Raw genomic sequence first — 15100 nt, 5'->3', positions numbered from 1 at the left:
GTGCTGCAGGTGTTAATGGCGGAGGTGTTAGGAATCCCTGGTGGGAAGATACACGGATCCTGTGCAGACGCAGGCACGGGTGATAGATGAGGCAGGCGAACAAACCAAAACGAGAGGCAAGGTCGTAGTCAAAAGGCGAAAGGCAAGTCGTAATCCAGGAAGTTCTCCGGTAGCAGACAGTCCGAGGCGAGAGGCGAGGTGCAAAGTCGAAAAGGCAGAAGGGTAATCCAAAATCCAGAATAAACGAGGTACGGGGAAAAACGCCAGGTAGAGCTCTCAAGGAGTAGACTCAATACCGAGCAGTGGGAAACAGGTGAAGAGGGTATAAATAGCAGTGCGCACCGCACAGTGAGTGTGCGCAGGTGGTTTAACTCGTGCGGCGGCGTTTGTTGATAATCACCCGCTGCTGGGGCTGATTAGCTCGCTTACGAGTTGGTCTTGAGTGCCTGGTGGTCGTGACAGGAGGTGTTGGAGAGTGGCAGCTGTGGGGAATGGGGGGGAGAGTAGCTGTCGGGGGTTGTAGCTGTAGGCGGCCATGTTTGTGGGGGGATGGAGGAGGTGTTGGGCAGTCGCAGCTGTTTTATGTTTTTGCAATTCTTTTAATCTAAGATCTAATATATTTCTCTGCATTTATCTGACTCAAGCCTTAGCCTTGTCCTATTTTAATTAATATGAACTTTCTAAAATTATTAAAACGCTTTCTTGTATGCCTAGAACCTATCTCTGCCTTTTTAATGTGGTTGCACAGTAACTACAGTACAGGCACACATGGTAGCAAATGCTAAATCCCCCATGGCTCCAGTCAATTATGGTGTGCCGCAAGATTCAGAATTAGGTCCACTGCTTTTTATTATTTATATGCTTCGCCTCTCTCAGTTTATATGCAAACACAGCCTTTGTTTTCATTCATTGTTATGCAGAGGATACTCAGGTCTGCATTAAAATCCCTTCCCCCTCTGATCTCCTGCCTCTGTCACTTATTAGTTGTCTTGGTGACTTTAAGCTCTGGTTGACATCTAAATCTTAGGTGCTAAATAGTGACAATACAGACATTTTACTGGCAGGCAATACATGCCACCCTGGAATAGCTGGAGAGTTTCACAATAATGGTGGACAGCTTCCGCACTTAGGCATCAGCCTTAGTCTGGAATTTGGGTGTCTTATATGATCCTCTCCTGTCATTTGAGTCGCATGTGAAAAATGTGACCTCTTTTAAGAGACCTTTGTTCATCTTAGCCTGCCTTGGGCAACGTCTGTCAATGACTGATGCTGACTGCTTAATTCATGTACTTATAACATTGAGGCTTGATTTCTACAGCTCTTAGTTCTATTGGCTCCTTAACACTCTCCTGAGTAAGTTTAAATATATGTCCAAAACCTTTAACTCACACTAGACACTGGCAGCGTATTACTCCTACTCTCAGACCTTTCCATTGGTTGCCTGTAAAGACATGCATTCCACACAGAATGTTGTTACTGACTTACAATATTCTGAATAACTTGACTTCATCGTACATTTCTGAACTCTTTCTTGTGTACGCTCCTTCATGTATGCTTTTGTTCTGTCGAGGCCAGTCCATTGCTCATTATACCTGGGACTGAATATCGGACTGTTGGTGACATTGCTTTCTCTGTCACTGCTACATTTTTATGCAATGCCTTTTCAGCGACCCAATTTACAGCTTCCTTGGGGTTGAAATAGCTGAATATTCTTCTTCTTCCTCTTCTTCTTATTAAATATGTCCATTTATATTAAATATCATATTGTTATTCATGTCCAATGTTGGGAATGGTTTCCAGGCATTATATTTCTATATACAGACCATGCATATACAGTATACTGATGGAAAGAAGAAACGCAACATTTTCTGGAATGAGAACACTATAGTTATAGTGAGAGGGCCTTTGGCATGCTGCATGCAGGCATGTCATGTGCCAGCATTGCCAGACACTATGGAGTGAGCCGCTCCACTGTGTCCTGACTGCAGAGAAGGTTTCAGCAGACCAGCAGGACAGATGATTATCCAAGATCATCTTCAGATCTGTCACCCGTACTGCTGCTGAACTTGCCGGCAGACACAATACCTGCATCAGTGAGAGGACAGTGAGGCTTCATGCTCCTGTCAGAGGCGCTCTGCTCACACCTCCTAGACGTCACACCCGACTGGCTTGGGCCAGACAGAGGCTGTGATGGACTCGTCAGCAGTGGACCTGATGGTCCTCTTCACGGATGAGTCACTCTTCAACTTGTTCCACGCAGATGGGGGGGCCGGAGTGTGGAGGAGGAGGTGTTGCGTTTCTTTTTTCCATCCGTATACTGTATATCGTATACAGAAACAGTTGTGATTAATTATCACATTTATATAGCATGCATAGTGTGTACATTTAAGTGGAATACATTTATACTTTTCTGTTATGTACACAGTCCTTATATCTGTTTATAGTTAATACTAAAGAAATTTATTCATGAATGTATTGTTTCGCATTGTATTTAGCATAAACATCCAGTACAGTATATTGAGTACAGTATGGCAGTTTGAATTTTGTGGTCATCTGTCCATTGTTGTTGGAGTACATAATATAAAGAATCACTATAAGTTACAGTATTATTTCATGAAAATGTATGACTAAATTCAAAGGAAAATACATGAAAGGATGGCATGTTTTGTTATTTTGCTGTAGTCTCTTACTGTACATCAAAATATCCCAATATGTTGGCTATTAAACCTGCTTGTACCATGGGAATTTAGCTTTACAAATGTATTGCCATCTGTTGTTATCAACACAGTTCTACACATCTCCCAGAGAATGTGCAGATTTCACTTTTCTTTGTCACCCTTCTAGTGAAGCTCTTCAACTGAAAAAAATGGTATATTCATACATAATTTAAGTAATGTGCAATTAGATATGCTGTGTTTAGAATCATAACCTTGTTTAATAACAAACCTGTCAACCTTAAGTTAATTAATATACTTTTATATACAATATATCTAAAATATGCATGTGCACAACAATCCAAAAACTGTTTTTTACATTTCATCAGCATCATGCTGTAAACACTGCCCAATAGTGTAAATTAAGTGGAGAAGGAAGAATTGGAACCTGGAACAAATTCATAGGATGAAAGACAATTTAATCAAGAAATTATAAACTAATCAGTTTTAACTCCTTTATTGGTAAAGTCTGTGAAAAGAACTATGTTAGGAGAACATTTATATGTATTTATATTTAAAGGGCCATCAAATATAGGTATAGAAATGGATGGTCTTTTTATCTAACTTACTATAACTTTCCAAACAAGCAATAAACACAATTGATCCAATGCCTTTCAACAGCATTCATAGCCTGGCACAGTTTTCACATTCCTTTACACCTTGCAGTGATGACAATTTTTAGTTTAACCTAATATTTATAATATACATAAACTACACGTTCAAAGCAAAAAATAAAAAAGGAAACATCTAATGAATATGAATAAAAAAGTAAATGTCATGATTGCATAAGTATTTAAACACTTTACTATTGGCAAACATACATTAAGGTGCACAAAATTACTTTACTAAACCACAATTATTTGAGTGCCCTGTGTCTGTGTAATAATAGTGATCACATGATTTCACAAATAATACATCTTTCTCTGTATGGTCCTTTAATCATGTAGTAATGTCAAGCCAAGATTAAGAATAAAGGCCCAAGGTTCTTTGGTTGAAATTCACAACCTGATGGTCTGAATGTAAGTGCATAAGGACCTGAGGGAGGTACCTTCCGTACCTCATCCTAATAAATAGTTATCTCCGTAATTTACTTGATGAGGGGTAGGTTTATTTATTACTAGTAATATATATTTTTAAGTTCTAAAATAGACTATAATACATTTTTAAACAACCCAATTTTAAACTACTGTATAGAAAAATCAAAAAATAAAAAAAATGACAAAAGAGTGGGGCAGTTACTTTTTAGGAGTGTAATACCCATGCAACACAGAGCAAAAACAATGTTCATCAAGCAGTTAACACAAGTAGGTGAGAAATTAAAAGAAGGAAAACCACTGAGATCCATAGCTTTACACTGAGCATCCAACAAAGCCTATTACAAGGAATGCATGTACTGTATGTTTTTTATTAAAATAAAGTACATTAATGTTTCATATAGATTAAATATTTTTGTGTCATGTTAATTAAAGGGGAACTGCAGTCCCAGTTTCTCAGACCAGTTATTAAATCTCGGTAACAAAATAAATTCATTGACGTTATAGAAAAAAATCTAATTTCAAATGTGTAATATTTGTAATTTTCTACATTTTTTGCAATCTCTGTAACAAACTAAATTCATTAATGTTATAGAAAAAATGGACGGATTTTGAATTCAACATAAAATCATTAACTTTGTACTGTAAGTTGCCCTGTTAAGCTAAGTCATTCTGATTAATAAAAGGGCACTTCCATTACTATTCTTTTGTGTGTTTATTGCCCACATTACAGTTCTTATTAGTCAGAGAGTGTGTTGCACACAAATGATAAGGTGATTAAAATCGTTGAATTTCAAGACTGGATAAAGTAAAAAAAAACATTAATTTTCTATAGTTTTAGATATTTACTTTTTAATTGTTTGATTCATGCAGATATGCTGTTACTGTAGGTGATGTAAACTTCTGAGATTCCTTAAAATAAACCTCATGGCTCTTTTTAATAAATTGGAGAGAAAACATTTAGACATATTGGATATTCTTGGCTTCTGTGGTATTAGTAAATTCTATTTCTGAGACTGTGTGTCTAGACAGTTTCTGTATTGCTTGCTTTAATTTGTTGTGCTGTTTATTAAGGGCTAGACTACATTTTCCTGTTTACAGGTCTGAGGTTAGTTTATGAACTACAAAATACTTTTCTTCTCTATTACGAGAGTCCCTTGTCAGATTCACAAACATTGAGACACTGTGTTGCTGCTATGGCAACAAGTATTTTGGAAGTTAAAAAAGCAGTGGTTATCATGAACTGTCAAAATCTGAATTTTAGGGTTTGTGTTTTTTCACATGAGTTTCTAATATTGGGGTGATGTATTTTATTTATTTTTTTCACTACAAAACTCCTGGACTTACCAGTAGAATCATAAAGGCTGTGTTTGTAATGGTTTGAATTAGGAGAAACACAAAACTTTTTTTTTTTGACAGCAATGCCACAATATGTCACATACTGTACATTTGGTTTTAAAACATGTATAATTCAAGCAGAAAAATATCCTATTGCATTTCCACCCACACTGATGAGTGACTTTAGTCACCTTGGTTTCCCATTATTCCTCTTACTGGATTTAATAAACTATATCATGTTCTTTGTCATTTATCTTTTAATCTTGTTGAAATGCTGTTTTGATGATTTGTCTCTGTGCTCACATAAATTAACTGTATGAAAGAAAACAAATGGAATCTGGGGGCATTAGGCCAACTTACTTTGTTCACTGGTTACACTTAACATTGGTCACAGTTCAGTCTTTTCAAAAAAAAATTTAGTTCTGGAATAGTTATCACTTAACTAAAGCAGCATCAGTGTGTACACACAGGAAAAGATAATAAAAGATGAAAATAAATATAAAACAGTGCTTTACTTTTTGTGCTAAACTGGCTGATTATGATGTCACACAATTTTGCCCCTTTGGGATAATAAAGACTCTCTCTGACATAAATAAAAGAAATTCAACAGGTGCTTGTTGTCTCTAGTAAATCTAGATAGACACCACTTGTCAGGAACAGTTCTTTCCGGGCCCTATGCGGGCGACACGATCCAAAAGGTGAAGAAACAATAGGGAAAAATATCATGCAGGAGTCGGTCAGGAGACAGGGGGGCGTGTCCATGCAGTGCTAGTCTCCGGGGGGAGTGAATCCAGGGCGAACAATCCAAGGGTAAATCCAGAGGGGGAATCCAAGACGGGAGGTTTAGTCCAAGACCAGGGGATCCATCCGTAGTTAAAACCAGAACCGGGTCGGGACCGGCGGGGCAGGGAATCAGGAACAGGAAACTAAAACCATAACAGAGCCAGACGCGGCAAAACCCCGGGCTCTCACGACACGGAAATCAATGAGAAACCCCGAGCAATCGCCTGTGTCTGGCTTTAAAGGTGGAACTAAAGAGGGGCTGGAATAAGGAACAGGTGTGGGGAATGGGACAGAACGAGGAAGGGCTGGAGCGCCCTTAAGAGGAGGAGTAACGATCGTGACACCACTGTGATGGTGCAGCGCTGGTGTTACCTGTTTACCGAATGCAAGGCTGTAAAATTGATCACCGTATGTAAATTAGCAAATATTCTGTTTTGGGATTACATCAATAGAAGAATGTACAATAGATATAGAGACTCTCAGCAAGACAGTATAATATGTTTCATTCTTGATCATTGCACATTGTACTCTTTAATCCTGCAATTTGCCACTCAAAACAAAATGATGGTCCTTACAAATATTATTTCCATTTTCCTGTGTTTGTTATTTTTGTATTATTTTTACTAACACCAGATCTAGTGGATTAATAAATAAAGGTGCCTGTTTGTGCATAAGACTGTGAAAAACTTACAGTGCAGAAACAGAAACAGCTTATCATGTTTATTAGTATCCCAATCTAAACATATAGGGTCACACATACACGCAAATGTATGTAGAATAAATGAAAGAGGTAATGAAACCTAAATTTAAACACCACTGGAAGCTCTTATTTATGGTTTGTTTCACTACTGTTTGATTGATGTTTATGTTTTATTGAGGTGCAACCTTGAGCATGATGAATCTTATATATGCTGGCAGTTTATATTATTTATTATAGCAATCCAAAGATTGATTCAAAAGAATATGAGTGTATTTCTACTTGGACTGCCAAACAGGTTTTTGATCATTCTATGCCACTGACGTACAGTGAGTTATGACTTTTAATCTTGTCATTTCAGCCAGTGTAAGGGTCCTTTGGACTCACCGGTTAACCAGTTAACTAGAAAATGAAAACAAAATGAATATAAATAATTCAGATATATTTTTAGGTGGAAAAGTGGCTCATAATATTAATTGAAAGAAACCTAGAGTACACTCACAGCTCTGAGATCCTGTGTTTGATTCTGTCCTTGGGAGTCTGTCCATGTGAGCTTGATTTTCTTCCTGAGACCATGTGGATTTTCATCATCCAGTTTCCTGCCACCTCCTGAAGACATGCTGTTTATGTCTGATTATCTAACTTGTCCCTGAGTCCATGTCCCTGGAATAAAGCGATATCCTATCCATGGGGAGGGCAGGTACGTGCTCTCGGATTCACTTTGCACCCTCTGATCACTGCATCCCTTGCCAGAAGAAGAGGCTTGTTGATTATGAATAGATAGATCTTAGAGTATAAGATAAGCTTACCATATAATTTGAATCAACTAGGTAGAAATAAAACAAAATCAAAATATAAGAAAAAATATTTGTTTAAAATGCTTTAAGATGTCATCCATAATTTGTATCAATAATTTTAATTACAGTGGCTGTACAGAGACAGTAAAAATTGGTTTCTCTTTAGAAACCGCTCAGTGTTGGAAACCTGCTAGTCTAGCAAGTTCATGCTAGGCAAACATACTGGCACAGATAAGCCCTTTGTTATTTAATAAAACATGGGGGTCATTCATCAACCATGATTCCAAGACCTTTTCAAGCACGTCTTTTTACAAACTGCTGCACAGATTGTATTGGAATTTAGAATAATTAATCAAGAAAAAAATAATTTTCAAATTGTATCCCAACTGGGGGTCATATACAGTTTTTAAAATTGTGCCTGATCATGGAAACTGCTTAAAAACTGTGTGCCCAATTACTTCAGGACATAGAAGAATTCATGTTTTTATGGGTTTCCTGCATAAAACAATATAGCTGCTTGACCACTATTTATCTATTTCCACTATTTGTTCTTGATGTATTACTGTTTAAATGGCATTTGACTGGTAAACTAGAAACTTGATATCATAGTGAATAGCTAACATCTGAAGTACTGCTGTTCCTCCATACACTAATATACAGTAGCTCTATGACCATTTTGTTCTCACCAATTAAACCCAACCCAAACTCACGCTGTCACACGTCAGGCCATGCTTCACAGATGAAGTGGTACTTTTTTAAACATTTGCAGTTTCTTTCTTTCTCCACACTTTAACCTTGGGAAGGAAAGGTCTCATCAGTCCAGCAAAACTCTGTTCCAGAACTCTACTTCCTCATCTTTACCCTTCAGAGCAAAATTGGATCATAGCAGAGGCAATGTCTGGGCCTGAACGTGCATGATCACCTCTACATCCGGCTCACTCATAATTATTGATGAAAAAAAACTAATGATGGTAGCAGCAGAATGAACTTTAAGTTTAAAGAAACATTTTGTTTGCTTATGTAGAAGAAATTACTTCTTTATTCATTAAGTGGCAGTATCCCAAGAAGCTTGGCTAATGCAACCAAAGAGTTTATTAGGAAGAGAACTGAAAAAAACTTAGACTAAGCTAAGTAAATCTCCAGATTAAAATCCAATTGAGCATTAATTTCATATAAGGAAGAAAAAGCTCCAGTTCCCAAAAATGAGCAAGAAAATAGTGGCTACTGCAAGGACTTGGCTAAACTGCTGAGATAATTAGACAGAGTTTGATTAACTCAATGGAAGCAGTTTTTGTTTCAAAGATATATACAAATACTGACTTTTGTCAATTTTGAAAATTGAAATTGGTTGTACACAAAGTATGTCAGGTGGGTAGCTGCGTCAGCATGCGTAGGCTGCAAAGGAACAAGTAATAGGTTTATTCCATGCTGAAAAAAAGAAGAAAGAGAACACAACGTTTCGGCCGAAACGTTGTGTTCTCTTTCTTCTTTTTTTCAGCATGGAATAAACCTATTACTTGTTCCCGTACACAAAGTATGTTTTTTTTTCTAAAAGCATAAAATGTATGCATGGAATTACCCCTAAAAAAGATGTATATTATTTGAACTTATCATTCATATTAAATACAAACTGTTTGACCGCAATGCAAAAAAAAAAACAATTTTGGCTCACTGTCCCAATACTTTTGGAGGACACTTACTGTAGCAATTTTCTTAAACGAAGCATGCAATTAAGCAATGCATGCAAAAAGTAGGTTGAATAATTACTTAATTCTTGAGTTTAAATATGGCATAAATACCTCATAAATTATTACTTGAAAGGAAAATCAGTTGTTTAAGGCATAAGTCAGTGTTTTGGTACCTAAATCTTTCAAAAAGAGTTGCCTTTGAAGGGTTTGGTATTTGTGTGAGACAAGAGAGTTTCATGATTACATTCTATGTAATAGTTTTGGGAAGAGCCTGCATTTTCACATTTTACTTATACTCTTATCTTAGAGTGGGGTGCAGAAAGGGCAGAGTGTCTGTGTTGCCCTTCTGTGCATCAGACTTTTCACTGTGTTTCTGGTGAGGAATCTTCTTATTTTGTTTATGATTCAGACTCTATAGTGCAGTATTACTATTGTAGTATACACTTACAGACACGCCAGAGAGTGTGGCTGGCGTTCCCACAACAGGAGTGTGCAATTCTCCGAACTTCTGCTGATGTGGGTTGAGCATGAGCTGGCCAGAGTAGTCCAGTGTTTTCTGCACAGCAGCAGCCCCTGGGTCGGGTTGCTCACCTGTAAGAGGGCAGTGGCAAAAATGAGAGACACATCAAGCCTCCAGCTGTTGCATACATCTCCCATTAGGTGCTTTGGAACACTAACATTTTCCCCTGTGTTGGTACAGAGGCTGTAGTTACAACCTTAGCTGTAGAACGGCAGCATGCTGGCTGACAACTTAGCAAATGGACAACTTAAAAAATGGACATGGAAAATGGAGAAAAAAAAACATATACAGTTTCTAAATGTAATAAATGAATAATTCAAACAAAGTCATATCCGAGGATTGTGTGTATTCTTATACAGTATGTTTAAATATGTTACATTATGTTATACTTTATTTTTAAATATCAAGTTGTGTATGAGCAGATAACTGTCCCTAGTTTTGAAATACATACTGAAATGTAAAAGAAGACTGGATGGCCATTTCCTCTGTGTGGAGGCCTTCAGCTATGTTTCAACCATGAATCATGGGAAAAACCCTTACAATAATATGGTAGTGTTGAAGAAATGTTTTGCATATCAAATTATTTAAGGGTCTTAAAGTCAGTTGTCTTTCTTTTAAAGTTTTTTTTGTGCTTACGATTGTTGAACGGTACACAGCTTATATTCAATCTTATATTTAGGGGAAAAAACTGCATTTAACGACAACATCTTATTTTTTTCAAAACTTTGATGGTTCTGAAAATGTTAATGGCACAAATTTGGGAGCAAACGCAATTGGGGTAGAGAGTATGTATGTGTTATGAATGAGACTGTTAATATGATATACTGTAGAGCAGTGATTCTGTTGCTTCTATGTTTAATGAAGTTATTCAAAGGAATGTATACATCTTGCTTTCACCTGTAGCAGTGAATATGAAATATTAAACAGATACTTGAAAAACAATGTCATGCAAACTGCTTCTATTTGTTTCTTACTATTACCATTAACAGCTTATGCTATAACATGCTGAATGACTGCCATTTTGGTCTCACAAATTAAACACAAACTAAACACATGCAGTTCATAGAAAGCCTTCAACTTGCCTTCATCTGTGATAGAAAATTCCACATATGTAGTAGTGCTAGTGAAATTAGATAGTGTAGTAGTGAAATTAAAGACCTACCTGCACAGCACAAAAATAGTATGCTCTCTGCCTCTACTATTTATTTTTTCTGCATCTTTAATTATTTTTTCTTAAGAACTGTGCAAGATGACTACTCTGGACATAACGTTGCAAGAATGTAGCACATACTGTAAAGTTCAAGATGTCCTTTAGTGAACAGAGATTTCCTGTGGATTTCTAGAACCCTGCAGGAAACGGGGAGAGAAAAAAAAAACTATTAAAACATCCTGTACTGCAGGGGCTTCCTTTAATTTAAAGCTTTTGGAACTGTAAGGGCCACGCTAAGCTGAGATCTTAGGATAGTATCTATTGGCTTGTAACATAATGACTTACTGATTGTGGATAAAGGATCTCTAGCCTAATTTCTAAGTACAGTACATTATCATTTATTTCTGAACTGCTTGATATGCATGTGGTGACAAAGAATCTGTTTATATCGTTTGCAATCCACATGTTTGTAGTGATTTTAGTTGCATTACTACAGTATGTGCATTGTATGATGTTTGAATGTGACTGAGCACAGTGTTGATCAAATAGCACATACTTTATAGCATTTTTGGATTCTGCAGTATTTTGAGCAGTGTGCTTTTCAAATGCTCTGATTTTATGGACAGTGGATGTGCTTTTCTTAGCTCCCTCTCTATTTTTGTTAATTCATCCATTTTGCTCTTATGCATTGTTGTCCTTCAGGCTGTGTGGCAAGTGATACAGTTTTCATTTTTGAAAGAAACTTGAAACTTTTTTGCTTCTGTCTATAAATAGTGATGTAAAAAGCATATCTTCTAAAGCTGAATTTCAAATTTTCAAAACATTTAAAATGAATGACAATTGAAGAAAACTACTGCCTTCCAGACCTCCATAGCATGGCTACACATTAAATAACCTGGGGTAATTGATGAAAAAGAAAGTAACCATGTTAAGAGAAGCTAGCAGATAAGATCAAGAGCAAGATTAATTAATCAGAAAGCATATACACTTACTTACTCCAAACATTGGGAGGACACAATGCTGTCACTGCAGTGTTTGTATAAAGAAAATGTATTAGTGTCCAACGTTTATATGACATTTATCGACAGTATTGTTTGTTTCATTCTTTTGTAAAATTTAGACCCTTTATCATTATCTGAATGCTTAGGAATCTAACCTTTTCATTGCCATTTATTGTTTTTAAAAACAATGTTTTAGCATTAATCCTAAGCTTGCAAAAGACGCCAAGAGTACTGCAACATATACAGTTGTCTCTGACTTGATATGTAATTGCTAAAGGTGACCTATCATGGAGTATGATTGAATGCCTCTCTCACGCCGCATGGCATTGAGGTTAGATAATGCAGCAGTTAAAGAAAGACCCTTGACTTTGATGAATAAAGGGAAGATGAAAAAAATCATTGCAGTATCAATCAATCTGTTTTTCATTGCCCCCTTTAAATTTACTTTTTCATAGACACAGCAAATCTGAGGGTAATAGTGCTTAATGCTGTGATATTTCTCAAGGCCAGATGCTGGTTTAAAAGCATATTTTAGTGTGTAAGGCCATATTCCTTTAGTCTGAAACATTATCAGTTATATGTACCTCTGAAATAGGTAGGCAGATTATAGATTGTGAAGAATACATTTGTCAAACAAAAGGACATTCTTGAGTGGCGTGCCTGAGGTTGACTATATTTCTTAGTCCTGCTTGAAGAAAATTCAAATTGGTGTAATATTTTTAAAACACCTGTAATTATTTTTGCCCTCTGTTTAGAATTATTTGTTTTTTTTCTGTCAAGTCTGTGGTTGCTGGTATTGGAAGTGTATAACAAGGTAATTGAAAACCTTGAAGTAATGGTTTGCAGACTCTTGAATTGTGTATGGGTAATCTTCATACAATAAATTTATAAAAAAGTGCTCAGGTGTTCAATGCATTGCAGGGAATTGTCCAGTACATATTTCACATTATTGTGGAATCTACATTGAGAAATAAAATTTGTGGTTAACACTGAAGCTGATTCGGGAAACTGATAGCTCAGCTTTAAGAGATACTCTTCTTCTTCACATTTTCCCACTTATGTGGGGTCTGCTTGTTTGCACCGATTTTTCCACTTCGTACGGTCTGCGGCGTCTCGGCAGGTGACTTTTGCGAGGTGCATGTCGTCTTTCAGCCGATCCAGCCAGCGTGTAAATGGTCGTCCACGGGGCCGGCGGCCTTCCACCTTCAATTCCATGGCAGTCTTTGCCATTGATGTGTCCTTGCTGCGGAGCACGTGTCCATACCATCGCAGGGGCGATTCCCTCATTTTCTCAGTGATTGGGGCAACTCTGAGTGTTTTTCGCACCCCTTCATTCATGACATGGTCTGGTCTTGTCAAGCCGAGGGTCCATCGCAGCATCTTCATTTCCATCGTAGGGAGTGCCTGTTCATGTTTCTTTGTCGTTGGCCAGCATTCAGTTCTGTATAAGGCCACTGGTCTGACCACTGAGCGGTAGACTTTGGATTTTAGGCGCAAAGGGATCTTCCTGTCGCACCGTACTCCAGTGACCTGCCGCTATTTCATCCAAGCGGCGCTGACTCGCGTCTTGGCGTCTTGGAGGGTAGTGCAGTCGGAGTTAACACATGAGCCTAGGTACTTGAACTGGGTCACTTTGTTCAGTTGGACCCCACCAGCTGCGATTGTGCCATTGGTTTGATCACCGCATTCCAGGTACCCCATCTTCTTGATGTTCAATTTCATCGCGAATTGTTCAAGGCGCGTCTTCCACTCCTGTACTTGCTGTTCGAGGCCGTTTGTGATCTTTAAGAGATACTGTAAGTAATTATCCTCTGGACACACATCAATGACAAAACATGTTGTTATGTTGGAGTGGTACATGCAACACAATTACGGTACTGTACATTTCATAACAGGGACAAAAGGAACAACATATGATGAAAAAGCACGTGGGCTTTGAATGTACAAAGGCAAGTAAATAAATGAGGTGATTTTTACCATATTCAGTAGGCCATGTGTATAATACTGTTGCTTTTCATGTGAACTTTAAGTGAGAAATGTAAGTTGTTTGTTGATTAAATTGAACCCAGGTCCCTCCATGTTCAGCCTATTAGTAGAGCTGTAAAGATGTCTATCCCACTGCAATAATGGGTCATTGCTCTTCTGTTTAAGTGAGTGACAAAAATGATCAATGAACAAAGTTAACTGGCACTTGCAAAACTATCTTTTCATGTAACTAACTACAGACAAACATTTGTTTATCCTTGCAAACCCGAGAGTAAATGGGAACACCAATTGTCACTAATACTAAAACAGTTCATAGTTCAAGAAAGTAATGATGTGGTTACCCTTGAACTAAAGAGTTTTTTAAACCACATTAATAGAGACTGTGAAAAAGTAGCAAACAAACGCAAGAAAGTGTCTCATGCTCCACACTTCTACACATGACTTTGAAGCAAGCAATGTACACTACTTGCAGTTGACAATGCACATCAAGACAAGTTGACGGCCACAGCTCAGTCAATTGAAAAGTTCAGTTTCGATCTGCTTCGTGCCCTACCTTCCAGTCCATGTCTCACACTATAACGAGACTGGCATCTGTCTGGCCCTGTGAAGGAAATTTGCCAAGGAAGGAACTTCAGAGATGATGATGAGACACTAATGGCAGTTCAGGTGACCTCACATAAAACTGTTCATAGACTGTAATATCCTAGACAGTTTTAGTAATAACATTATATACGAATAGATCTTTGTTTTAGGGGAAACATAGATTTATTGCTGTATAAATGTATCAATGTAAATCATTATAACAACTTTTGTAAACAGATCTTCCTTTTTATTTCCACATAAATTCATGCAAAAATAAAGTTTAAAATAGAACAAATCATTGTTTTTGGAAAACACGCATCATAATCTGATGTTAAAAAATGCAGCATGCTCCTTTACAGTCTTCAACACTGTTGCTATGGCACAACATCTTGACACATATATCAGACCGAAATTGCTGTCCCTTGTAATGTCTGATATGCTAGGGGGTCTTTCAGAGCTCAACCTTCAATATTAAAAACTGACATGCTGCCAGTGAATTTCCCTTGTGACTCTTAGCTTTTACAATGGAGTGATTTTCTGTCACTTACATCTTCATCAGACGTGAGATCCAGGGCTGGAAACAGCTGTAAAAGTGTTCAGATCCATTCCTGGTCTGCATTTTATTCTTGATATTTCTTGCTCACTTTGGTTTGTTCAGATGATGTATCCTTCTCAATAGTAACCTGATTTCTGAAGACAAAAAGTATAGAAACCAAATAATATGGCCATAAATAAACAGACTCATGCTTAACCTACTTAACCTTGTCAGACTAAAATATATATTATTACAGTATGTGACTATTTCTACAT

At 37.3% G+C, this 15100-nt stretch overlaps 1 protein-coding gene and 1 pseudogene across 8 annotated transcripts in view; one reads left to right on the top strand and one right to left on the bottom strand.

Annotated features, from left to right (window-relative positions):
- lama2 (laminin, alpha 2) overlaps positions 1-15100 on the top strand; it is a 199738-nt gene that overhangs the window by 25469 nt on the left and 159169 nt on the right. The window lies entirely within an intron of this gene.
- Positions 12719-13486, bottom strand: LOC138241883 (uncharacterized; annotated as a pseudogene).

Source organism: Lepisosteus oculatus, chromosome 2 (genome assembly GCF_040954835.1).
Source record: "Lepisosteus oculatus isolate fLepOcu1 chromosome 2, fLepOcu1.hap2, whole genome shotgun sequence".
Lineage (NCBI taxonomy): Eukaryota > Metazoa > Chordata > Actinopteri > Semionotiformes > Lepisosteidae > Lepisosteus > Lepisosteus oculatus.
Note: the sequence above shows the minus strand (reverse complement) of the source record. Positions and strands in the feature narration are given on the sequence as shown.